Genomic DNA, 11798 nt, shown 5'->3' with positions numbered 1-11798 from the left:
ATAGCATAGCATAGCATAGCATTGGTGTCTACCCGTAGCTGCTACCTCGTTATTGACCAGGACCCCCAAACATTGCTCCGTGGACCACAGATGAAAAGTAGGAACCAATCATACCCCCTTCGCAATTTTCAAAGGTCCCTATCATGCTGATCAATACCGACGCCGGCCACGACCAGAGGTAAGACACGGGGAAGTGGATGGGAATGTTAGTCCGATACTTGAGTGATGGGACCACCAAATCGACTGCGTCTCCGAAAAAGTATCACATGAGTTTTGAGGGGTTGGTAAGATGGGTATGAGGTCAGGATTCACTGTGGTAGGTGATGCGACCATAAGCAATTTGTTTATCGGTTGAAATTTTAAAAATCTTAGGCAGCCGGCTGCGGAAAGATAGCTATCTAGGGATTTAAATATAGTATTAATTCGACCGCGATTCTCCAGAAATTCTCCGTCGGCGTGCCTTCCGATCAACGGTGATGTAGGAAGGGCTTCATTTATTGAAATGATTTTCTATCAAAAGCCTTAAAAAATATTCGACGGCGTGCCTTCCAATCATCAATGATATAGAAAGGGCTTAATCCAGCAATACGACTTGCTAGTCTCAAAAAAACAGGTACGTTTTTATAGAAAACTATAAATAGAGTACAACACAAAAAACTCCTCGGCCAACGAACGCGAGTGTAAAAAAAAACAATGAAAAAAAAAGAAGGTTAAAAAAAACAGAACTGCGCGTCCCGAAAAGCCACACTACTGATGCCATTATTTAGTTATAATAGCCAATCACCCCATGCACTCGAACAGCAACACAAAATAGACGGAAAATAACACGAAAAAAAAACAGGACTGCGCGTCCACACAGGCACCGCACTACTCTGCTTAGATTTTTTTTTGCAATTCCGAAAAAGTCACATACAACCGTTCAACAAAAAAAATGCAAATAGTTACTTTTCGATACTAGTGCTGAAAAGTTCAACTTTTCAGCACTTGTATTGAAAAGTAATTTTAGCGAAAAGTAGACCGTTTTGTCGTTCTAGAATGGCAGAAAAAGTAGAGAGAGAGAGAGAGAGAGAGAGAGAGAGAGAGAGAGAGAGAGAGAGAGAGAGAGAGAGAGAGAGAGAGAGAGAGAGATGTTTACTTTTTGACTCTAGTTGATTTTTTAGACTCTCCTCAGTAAGGTGAGGAAGGCAAAAAAGGAACATTCCGGCTTTTATTTGTTTATTTTAAGTTTATTTAAAGCTTTAAAAACACAAAATTTTCGAATAGTAAATTTCAAATTTACAAAATATATTGCTAAAGTAGCCGGGACCGTGATGTAGGGGTAAGCGTGGTTGCCTCTCACCCAGTCGGCCTGGGTTTGATCCCAGAACGTCCCGGTGGCAAATTTTGAGACGAGATTTGTCTGATCACGCCTTCCGTCGGATGGGGAAGTAAATGTTGGCCCCGGTCTAACCTAGTGGTTAGGTCGTTAGCTCAGTCCAGGTGCAGGAGTCGTCTCCCTGGGTCCTGTCTCGGTGGAGTCGCTGGTAGGCAGTTGGGCTTACAATCCAAAGGTCGCCAGTTCGAATCCCGGGGTGGATGGAAGCTTAGGTGTAAAAAGAGATTTAAAATTGCCTCAACAATCAAGTTTCGAGTAGGAATCTCGTAATCGAGAACGACAAGGCATTGCTGTAGAGCGAATAATTTGATTTTGATTTGATTTGATAGCTAAAAAATACAATTCTAGAGCTTTTTTAAAAAGGTGCTATAAGCTATTACTTTTTTATATGTTTATAACACCTTTTCAAATAAAATTCTAAAGTTTATGGAATGTTAAATTGTTAATCAACTATTGGCAATTTTCATAAAACCACAACTTAGCGGCAAAATTTTGATCCGTAGGGTAGAGTAGTCATCAATGAGACACGGAGAACAATGATAAAATGGCTCTCACAAGTCGTAGTTTCAACCAATCAGGCTCATATTTGGGGGAAAGATGTGTCTACTGGATACACGTCTGCCATTATAGTGGCTTTGGTTATGGACGCTCCCTTGAAAAGTTATTCATAAATGTTTGATTCTGGACTGTAAAAGTAAATTATGGACAAAAATTTTTTTTTCGCTCGTAGGCTGCCATTAACACCAAAACTAATATTTCTTCAAATTTCTTTCGACGTTCCATAGGGATTGAGTTGGGCTACAATGTCCTTTCATTAGGTTTGGCCAAAATTTAGAATATACCCAGTATCCAGGACTGTCTCATTGTTCCCCACTCATTTCAGCCCATGGGTAACAATGAGACACTTTGATTTTTCTTCATTAAACTTTTCCAAATCTATGGAAATCTTTCAAAACATGAATTAAAAGTGATTTTTGGCATATTTATAGAGTTTTAACTTCATTTAACCAAAAATACAAAATTATTTGGTATAAATATAAGAATTGGTGGGTCTCGTGGCGCAGGGGTAGCGGCTTCGGCTGCCGATCCCGATGATGCTATGAGACGCGGGTTCGATTCCCGCCTTATCCACTGAGCTTCTATCGGATGGTGAAGTAAAACGTCGGTCCCGGTTTCTCCTGTCTCGTCAGAGGCGCTGGAGCAGAAATCCCACGTTAGAGGAAGGCCATGCCCCGGGGGGCGTAGTGCCAATAGTTTCGTTTTTTTTCATAAGAATTTTACAAAATTTAAATACTTTTTAGTATAACTTTTGTTAATTAAAGTTTCATGTTGGCAAAATTGCTCTAAAATGTTCAAGGCAAGTTACCTGCAATGGAACAATACAAAAACATGATGTTTTACTAGAAAAATCTTGATTTTCGTAGTGTGTCTCATTGTTCCCCAGCTGTCTCATTGTTCCTGCCAAGTGCGTCTACATTGTAGACTCTACAATGAGACAGTTAAATAACTCTGGCTGTAGATGTCGGATCGATCTCATAATTTGGTCAATGATAGAACACATTAAAAGAAAGAAAATGCAACAAAAAGCTCATTAAGACATGCTGATGAAAAAATGAGAAAAAACTTGGAAGTTGAAAACCAAAAGTGTCTCATTGATGACTACCCTACCCTACTTCTCTATTTATTTCTCCCCTTAAACAAATAAAAAAAAATCAAAATTAAAAAATACGAGTTTTGGGAAATTAATTTTGTGTAAAAAAAGGTTATTAAAAAATCTGTTTTTTTTTTAAATTAGTTATCATCAACTAATCAATGTTTGGAAAATTAATGTTTGCTGACGCAGCCTCTTAAATTTAAACTTTATGAAAAAATTGTTTTCTCAGTGTCATCTAAATTTCCCTCATTTTCAACTCGCGATATATCGGAAACGGTTGGTTCGACTTGGAATGGTAAAATAGTAGTTTTTGTAACAAGTTGCAAAAAGCTGTTTTTCCCTGGAGATGGAACCACACGTTGCCGTCGTTTCAGGGCTATTTGCCAAGATGGTTTCCGATGTTGATATATATCACACATTTATTTTATATTTATATACTTGTGTTGATAGAAATCACAGCTTTTATAATATGTAAAATTACAAGATATTGAAATTTTTTATTCGAGTCTCAATATTCTTGTTCGTAAAATCTGTTAGAAACAGGTTTAAAACTGTTTGATAGAAACAGGTTTAAAACTGTTTGATAATGGGGAGGAATAGTTAGTTTTTTTGTAACTTTTTCTAGGTTGTTTAATAATTCCAGACTTCAGTTATGTGTAAGCCAGTTTAGTAATGCTATCAGAATTTCTGATTTCAATTGAAGTGGTATACTAACCATTCTGAATTGTCAAAAAATCCATAGAGTCTCGATCAATCAATAATGAAATGATATCGGACAAAATTCGTTAATCTGTTGAACTAACGGTTTTCGGATTATGGTTGTATCGATCATTGTTGCGAATCGAGGATCTACTGGAGTTTTGACGATCAAATAGAGCCTAACATTTCAAAAGGACACACAGGTGTGAACAGGATTGTGTCTCTTTCACTCAAATTACATAAGATATATGATAGGGATACACTCTTGTTTGCAGAGCTTGTGTGCCCTAATGAAATGGAAGGCACGAAATATTCGTCTTAACAACGAGTGTTCAACTTGTAAAATATGAACGTTTCATTAATGTTTATTGTTTTTGGAAGCAGCAAGACAGGTTTTAAAAATAGGCAAAGAAATGTTTGGCTTTGTAATTAAAATTTCGGGGATTTGAGATTCAAGTTACTTTCAGACAGTTTTGTTAAGGTTGTTGTTTCAAGTTAGTTAGTTTTTCTGAAATGAATAATTGGACATAAATGATTAGTTAAATTAAAGTTAGTTGCAGTGTACGACAAGACTACTGACGGACGCGACAGGACGGGGTCCAGAAAAAATGCCCCTGACAAGGTAGTTTTCATCTTTCATTTTCCAGTTAATTTATTTGATTACCTTTAGATTTGAAATACATCATAGGTTCCCTTTGTATAAATCTCAATTGAGTTTTTGATTGAATCATAATTTCAGATTTCAGGGTTGTTACGGGAGAGCCGAAAAATAATCCGCGCCAAATCCGCGCCGACCTAAAATCCAAAACCGCGCGAAATCCACGCCATATAAAAAATATCGCGACCAACATTTAAGAAAATTTATTTTTTAATGAAGAAAACTAATTCAGAAAGTATTTGATTAAAAAAACTCGTTTTATGTTTAAAGGCTCCAAAAGAATGAAAGCAATAAATATATTTTGAAAAAAATCCTCAAAAGACGGTCAAGGCAAGGGTAATGAAAAAAAAATCTTCAAAATAGAAAATGCAATATTTAAATACCTAAAAATTTAACTTTAAAAATATAACCTCAAAATTAAATCAAAATCGAAAATTATAATATGATAAAATTTTAAATTTTGAAAGTCTAAATATTCATAATCTAAGAATTTTTATACAGTTTGTAATCCTAAATCCTCGCTAAAATTTCACTCCGAAGGAAATTTAATTTCCGATATTTAAAATAATGTCTTCTCATAATTTCAAAATCTCTTACATAAAATAGGACTACAAAAATTGTGGAATTCAAGAATTAAAGAATTTTAGAACTAACAATTTAAAAATTTACGAATTTAAGAATTTAAGAATTTAAGAATTTAAGAATTTAAGAATTTAAGAATTTAAGAATTTAAGAATTTAAGAATTTAAGAATTTAAGAATTTAAGAATTTAAGAATTTAAGAATTTAAGAATTTAAGAATTTAAGAATTTAAGAATTTAAGAATTTAAGAATTTAAGAATTTAAGAATTTAAGAATTTAAGAATTTAAGAATTTAAGAATTTAAGAATTTAAGAATTTAAGAATTTAAGAATTTAAGAATTTAAGAATTTAAGAATTTAAGAATTTAAGAATTTAAGAATTTAAGAATTTAAGAATTTAAGAATTTAAGAATTTAAGAATTTAAGAATTTAAGAATTTAAGAATTTAAGAATTTAAGAATTTAAGAATTTAAGAATTTAAGAATTTAAGAATTTAAGAATTTAAGAATTTAAGAATTTAAGAATTTAAGAATTTAAGAATTTAAGAATTTAAGAATTTAAGAATTTAAGAATTTAAGAATTTAAGAATTTAAGAATTTAAGAATTTAAGAATTTAAGAATTTAAGAATTTAAGAATTTAAGAATTTAAGAATTTAAGAATTTAAGAATTTAAGAATTTAAGAATTTAAGAATTTAAGAATTTAAGAATTTAAGAATTTAAGAATTTAAGAATTTAAGAATTTAAGAATTTAAGAATTTAAGAATTTAAGAATTTAAGAATTTAAGAATTTAAGAATTTAAGAATTTAAGAATTTAAGAATTTAAGAATTTAAGAATTTAAGAATTTAAGAATTTAAGAATTTAAGAATTTAAGAATTTAAGAATTTAAGAATTTAAGAATTTAAGAATTTAAGAATTTAAGAATTTAAGAATTTAAGAATTTAAGAATTTAAGAATTTAAGAATTTAAGAATTTAAGAATTTAAGAATTTAAGAATTTAAGAATTTAAGAATTTAAGAATTTAAGAATTTAAGAATTTAAGAATTTAAGAATTTAAGAATTTAAGAATTTAAGAATTTAAGAATTTAAGAATTTAAGAATTTAAGAATTTAAGAATTTAAGAATTTAAGAATTTAAGAATTTAAGAATTTAAGAATTTAAGAATTTAAGAATTTAAGAATTTAAGAATTTAAGAATTTAAGAATTTAAGAATTTAAGAATTTAAGAATTTAAGAATTTAAGAATTTAAGAATTTAAGAATTTAAGAATTTAAGAATTTAAGAATTTAAGAATTTAAGAATTTAAGAATTTAAGAATTTAAGAATTTAAGAATTTAAGAATTTAAGAATTTAAGAATTTAAGAATTTAAGAATTTAAGAATTTAAGAATTTAAGAATTTAAGAATTTAAGAATTTAAGAATTTAAGAATTTAAGAATTTAAGAATTTAAGAATTTAAGAATTTAAGAATTTAAGAATTTAAGAATTTAAGAATTTAAGAATTTAAGAATTTAAGAATTTAAGAATTTAAGAATTTAAGAATTTAAGAATTTAAGAATTTAAGAATTTAAGAATTTAAGAATTTAAGAATTTAAGAATTTAAGAATTTAAGAATTTAAGAATTTAAGAATTTAAGAATTTAAGAATTTAAGAATTTAAGAATTTAAGAATTTAAGAATTTAAGAATTTAAGAATTTAAGAATTTAAGAATTTAAGAATTTAAGAATTTAAGAATTTAAGAATTTAAGAATTTAAGAATTTAAGAATTTAAGAATTTAAGAATTTAAGAATTTAAGAATTTAAGAATTTAAGAATTTAAGAATTTAAGAATTTAAGAATTTAAGAATTTAAGAATTTAAGAATTTAAGAATTTAAGAATTTAAGAATTTAAGAATTTAAGAATTTAAGAATTTAAGAATTTAAGAATTTAAGAATTTAAGAATTTAAGAATTTAAGAATTTAAGAATTTAAGAATTTAAGAATTTAAGAATTTAAGAATTTAAGAATTTAAGAATTTAAGAATTTAAGAATTTAAGAATTTAAGAATTTAAGAATTTAAGAATTTAAGAATTTAAGAATTTAAGAATTTAAGAATTTAAGAATTTAAGAATTTAAGAATTTAACAATTTAACAATTTAAGAATTTAAGAATTTAAGAATTTAACAATTTAAGAATTTAAGAATTTATAAGCTCAAGAATACTAAAATTATTTTAGATTTGAGATTTTATTTTCTATATTGTTATGAATTTGATATATTTTAAGTTTTCAAATTTTGACTTTTTAATTTTCATTTTTTTATAAATCTTCAAATTTTCGATTACCAAAATTTTTGGTATTTTGAATGTCAGATTGCTAAAATTTTGAATTTCGAAATTTCAGATTTTTTAAATTACAATTTTAGAAGTTTCGAAAAAACTAATATTTTTTTTGATTTTTTTTTTGTAATAATAGAAACTATTAAATCACATTTTTTTTTTCAAATTTTTGAATTTCTGAAGCTTTGAATTTTGAATAATTTGGCTCATATTTGGCGCCCACCAGAACAAGCCCCAATTATAGTTTTGGTTACACATTCTAATGTTTATATTTTCGAGAAAAAATTGTAATTTTTGATTTACAATATTAAAAATTGAATAAATCCAGTGTAAAATTAAAAATAAATAAGGTTAAAAATCATTACCCAAAACTCAAAAGAAATTAAATATTCAGAGCCGGAGATGTTAAGAAATGACAAGAAACATATAAAAAATAATTTCTACATAATCTTCATCTTCAGTTTTTGACGTTTCGTGCTAAGAAAATACAAACAAAAATTTTTCAGAAGAAAGTTCAATTAATAAAAATTATGACTCAAAGAAAAAAATAATTTATTTATCAAAATTGCCATCCGCGCGAAATCCGCGCCTGAGCAAAATTAGCCAGAAAATCCGCGCCAGATCCGCGCTATCCGCGCGAAACGCGCCATCCGCGCGATCCGCGCCGTCCGTAACAACCCTGGATTTCCTATATTCAGTTTTAAAGTTAGATTAACGTAACTGCTCAAGTCATCCAAATTCTTACTACTCACACCTACACTAATTTTCTTTCACCTTCCCCCTCCCGATCCCCTATATCTTCCGGTGGTGTTCATTTGGTATGCAATACTAGTTCGGCCACTACCCTTTTTTCCACAAGAAACCGGACTTGGACTGACTTGAGGCCGCGCCCCCCACCTTGCTCCGTAAAACGAAAACGAAACGAAAGTTGCAAAAAGCTGTTTTTTTTCAGCACCAGTCGTACATTTATTAAACGAGGTTTACCGAGTTGGATAAATACGACGAGTGCTTGAAAAAATTATGTGGAAAAATATTGAAAAATGTTACTTTTCGATACAAGTGTTGAAAAGTTCTGGATTTTTTTTTTAAGGTCCAATAAACCAAATTTCCAGTTTTTGCTTTTTGGGTGTTTTTGAAACCGTCTTGAGTCAGGGGTATTGAAAAACACCCAAAAAGCAAACACTGATAATTTGGTTTATTGAACCTTTTCAAAAAAAAACTCAAGAGTTCAACTTTTTAGATCCACTTCAGTCAAAAGTAGAACTTTTTAGCACTGGTATTGAAAGGTATTAATTTTCCATTCAGTAATTTTTGATAAGGGAAAGTAGGCCGTTTCGTTTTTCCAGAAGGACAGGAAAAGTTGGCAGTTTCACAGCGGAATTGCAAAAAATAAACTTATGTTAAATAATCCTGAAATTTTAAATTTTCTTAATTTCTAGATTTAATCAGGTTACAATAAGCAGGGTTGTTACGGGAGAGTCGAAAAAAAATCCGCGCCAAATCCGCGCCGACCTAAAATCCGAAACCGCGCAAAATCCACGCCATATAAAAAATATCGCGACCAACATTTAAGAAATTTTATTTTTTAATGAAGAAAAACTAATTCAGAAAGTATTTGATAAAAAAAACTCGTTTTATGGTTAAAGGCTCCAAAAGAATGAAAGCAATAAATCCATTTAAAAAAAATCCTCAAGAGACGGTCAAGGCAAGGGTCATGAAAAAAAAATCTTCAAAATAGAAAATACAATATTTAAAAACCTAAAAATTTAGCTTCAAAAATATAACTAAAATTACAATATGATAAAATATTAGATTTCGAAAGTCTAAATATTCAAAATCTAAGATTTTTTATACAGTTTGTAATCCAAAATCCTCGCTAAAATTTCACTCCGAAAGAAATTTAATTTCTGATATTTAAAATAATGTCTTGTCATAATTTCAAAATCTCTTACATAAAATAGGACTTCAAAAATTGTGGAATTCAAGAATTTAAGAATTTAAGAACTAAGAATTTAAAAATAAAAATATTCAAGAATTTACGAATTTAAGAATTTTAGAATTTTGGAGTTTTAGAATTTTAGAATTTTAGAATTTAAGAATTTAAGAATTGAAGAATTGAAGAATTTAAGAATTTAAGAATTTAAGAATTTAAAAATTTAAGAATTTAAGAATTTAAGAATTTAAAAATTTAAGAATTTAAGAATTTAAGAATTTAAGAATTTAAGAATTTAAGAATTTAAGAATTTAAGAATTTAAGAATTTTAAGAATTTAAGAATTTAAAAATTTAAGAATTTAAGAATTTAAGAATTTAAGAATTTAAGAATTTAAGAATTTAAGAATTTAAGAATTTAAGAATTTAAGAATTTAAGAATTTAAGAATTTAAGAATTTAAGAATTTAAGAATTTAAGAATTTAAGAATTTAAGAATTTAAGAATTTAAGAATTTAAGAATTTAAGAATTTAAGAATTTAAGAATTTAAGAATTTAAGAATTTAAGAATTTAAGAATTTAAGAATTTAAGAATTTAAGAATTTAAGAATTTATAAGCTTAAGGATACTAAAATCATTTTAGATTTGAGAATTTTTTTTCTATATTGTTTTGAAAATGATATTTTTAAGGTTTTAAATTTTGACTTTTTAATTTTGATTTGTTTTTAAATTTTCAAATTTTTGATTACCAATTTTTTTGTATTTTTAATTTCAGATTACTAAAATTTTGAATTTTGAAATTTCAGATTTTTTAAATTACGATTTTATAAATTTCGAATAAAAAAATATGTATTTTGATTTTTTTTGTTATTATAAAAAAACTATTGAAACAATTTTTTTTCGAGTTTTTGAATTTCTGAAGCTTTGAATTTGGAATGTTCTGATCTTTTTATTTTTGCCAAGAATGTTTAAATTTAGAAAAAAAATATTTCTACCGATTAAATTCCATTTCAAAATTCGAAAGTGGAGGCCAGCTTCTGTTACGTCCAATCAAGCTCATATTTGGCGCCCACCAGAACAAGCCCCAATAATAGTTTTTGTTACACATTCTAATGACTATATCTTAGGGAAAAGTTTGTAATATTTGATTTACAAAATTAAAAATTGAATAAATCCAGCATAAAATTAAAAATAAATAAGGTTAAAAATCATTACTCAAAACTCAAAAGAAATTAAATATTCAGAGCCGGAAATGTTAACAAATGACAAGAAACATATAAAAAATAATTTTTCGACGTTTCGTACTAAGAAAATACAAACAAACATTTTTAAAATTGCCATCCGCGCGAAATCCGCGCCTGAACAAAATAAGCCAGCAAATCCGCGCCAGATCCGCGCTATCCGCGCGAAACGCGCCATCCGCGCGATCCGCGCCGTCCGTAACAACCCTGAATAAGTTTAATTTCAATAAATAACAGTTTTCTGGAGCTTTTTGAGCTGTGTATTCCGCGAATTCTTTATGAAGGAGTTATTGGATTTAACAGGGTGACCACTCAAATTCCATTTTCAAATTCCCGACTTTTTTCCAGACTTTTCCAGAAAGCTTAAATAATAGGCATTTCTTATCTAAAGAATGATTTCAAACATAAAACTTTCTATAAGAAAAGTAAATATTAACCACCGAAAAAAAATCTCAATGAATTAAAAAAAATCCAAATAAAGGCACTTTTTGAAAATACAGAAACTAAACAACAAATAAAGAAAACTTCAAAAATGTAATTTCATTATTATTATTCAGAGTAGAAAAACAAACAATTAGTCTTTGAAAAAATAATCGAAAGTTCAACAATACTTATAACTTCCATGGTATTTTTTAAATTGGCAAACGTATAGTTTTTGATATTGTTTTAACTTCATCATCATTTTACATGAAAGAATGACTAAAACGTAATTGCTGTTATTATTCATTCAAAGGATTTAGAAAAAATGTCAAGGAATTCATAAAAGAAAATGTTTTTGCCCATTTTAATTATGTAATTTTTGATATTGAATTTTTTAATCAATGTTAATTTTTCTAGTGGCCAGTATTTAACTGTTTTTTTTTCAATGAAAATTCAGTTTGATATGATTTTATTTTTTCCCACTTATTTTAAGCGACTGTTTGAAGAGACATTTTTTTTAAATAATTATGCAAGAACACAAAATTTTTGGATTATTTTTTTTTGCAATCTCAATATTTCCTTTATGTTTTCAAAACGTAAAAATATCCACTTTTGGCATAAACGAGATATTAGCACCAGGTGGTAGAGGATGTTCCAACGCATCTTCTGGAACTTGAATTTCACTGAAATAGTTTTTAGACTTGGCTGCCGATGCGAAAAACCAAACGGCTAATATGCCACTCTTATGGGAAATTGCCTTGACGGAGATTTTGTGACAAACACTAAAACGCGATTTTCTTGGAATACTTGATTTGATATAATAGCCGAATTTTCAATTATGGGCAGATTACGCTCTATTTTTATATAAGTTTTTCATCAACTTAACCTCTTGTTTTGTGAACAAAAATTAAAAGCGATCATTTGATT

The sequence above is a fragment of the Culex pipiens genome, chromosome 3, assembly GCF_016801865.2.
Source record: "Culex pipiens pallens isolate TS chromosome 3, TS_CPP_V2, whole genome shotgun sequence".
Taxonomy (NCBI): domain Eukaryota; kingdom Metazoa; phylum Arthropoda; class Insecta; order Diptera; family Culicidae; genus Culex; species Culex pipiens.
This window is presented reverse-complemented; position numbering follows the sequence as displayed.